Source organism: Mesocricetus auratus, unplaced genomic scaffold, assembly GCF_017639785.1.
Source record: "Mesocricetus auratus isolate SY011 unplaced genomic scaffold, BCM_Maur_2.0 Super-Scaffold_100009, whole genome shotgun sequence".
Taxonomy (NCBI): Eukaryota; Metazoa; Chordata; class Mammalia; order Rodentia; family Cricetidae; genus Mesocricetus; species Mesocricetus auratus.
In genome coordinates this window covers 6,502,505-6,504,066 of record NW_024429193.1, presented here as the reverse complement: position 1 = coordinate 6,504,066, position 1,562 = coordinate 6,502,505, and positions in this window count along the sequence as shown.

The following is a 1,562-nucleotide window of genomic DNA, read 5'->3' as shown; positions in this document are numbered from 1 at the left end:
CAGTGGGAGAGGTGGTCTGCTGTGTTGCCTGGCTACCTAATCTACAGAGCAAGAGGTCAGGGGTAAGAATTCCTATGTTGCTTGTTAACCTGACAGCAGGGTCCGATCCTATCTATTACAATTTACTACTGCTCAGGCCTATCTTCTGAGGACCTTGTAGTTTTTCCAATTAAGCTAATCTTTAACTGACTGGTAAACCCCAGGCTTGTTACTTGGAATATGCTTTATGTCAGAAGGGGTGGCAGGGTAGTCTTAGTGTCATGTCTTCTCTATGAGTACGTGATACAGCCTAGCTGGCTGATGGCTCAAGGTCCCTGACAGAAGTGACTTCAGTGTTTGAGCAAAGAGATGAGTTCTGTCCCCCTGTTAACCGTGAGTTTAGTTAATAGTAAGGTCACTACGACTACTGCAGGGAGAATGGGCCTAGACCGCAATGGGATCCGAAAGACGGGATGGTGGTTCAGACCAGCACGGATGGCGGAGGCGATGTAGATCAATTATGTTCAGGCTGTGTTCTGAAAACATGTTTGGTGATGAATCAGATGCAGGAGATGTCACAAACGGAGAGGTGGATTCAGAGGGGGTTGTGTTTCAGTCAAACGTGTGTACCGCTTCCCAGAGAATGAGGAGATAAAGAAGCCATTGGGGGACCAGGGATGGGAAATGGAGAGCATTAGAGACAGTCTACTGGATATCGTTGGAGAGCTAGTCCTTGGAGACAGGGTTGTAATGCAATATACGTGATGGGGGAGTTTGGATGCTAGGAATTTAGGTTATATTAGAGTTGCAATTTTTGATAATAATAAGATCTAAGGCTGCGTAGAAACGAGTGGCTGACCTAAGCTGATGGCCACAGTCCTGGGGGAAAGCGGGCATAGGACTTGGAGGTTAGAGGACAAGACAGGCCCTTCGGGAAGAGACTGGAGCGTTGAGCGTTCAAAGGGGCCTTACGCCTGCTACTTCTTTAAGGGCTGTTGGCTCAGAATTGCACTCGCTCCAAAGTGGCCCCGTCTACCATTCTTCAATAGGATGAGACAAGGAAGAATGGTTATGTGGAGAACAATAGAAAGTAACCAAGAGGAAGTTACATAATTGGGTAAATTGTGAAGGGTGATCTCTACACCATCCTCTGAAGAATCCCGATAAGCCTAACATAAGGCTTGAAACTGAGTCACAGAGTTGAGAAATTTAGAAGACAGTGGTGGCAGAGAATGAGACTGGAGACTCAAGTAGAGGTCAGGTTGCAGGACTTGCAGCAGCATGGCAAAATTCTCAAGATTACTCCAAGTGTAATGTCATGACGCCTCTTGAATTTGGCTTGATCTGGCTTGCGCATCAGCAAAGAAACTTACTATTTGAGGCAGAAAACCTATCAGTGACCTCACAGAAGTTTCTTGAGCCTCTCTGAGAGGAAAAAAGGGACCAGAGTCCAGTAGCAGTCTGGAGTTCCTCAAAGACAAGAAAGGTAAGGGATAGTGGCCAACCACACACACACACACACACACGCACACACACACACACACACACACACACACAAAACTTGCATTAGTGATTGAGTTACT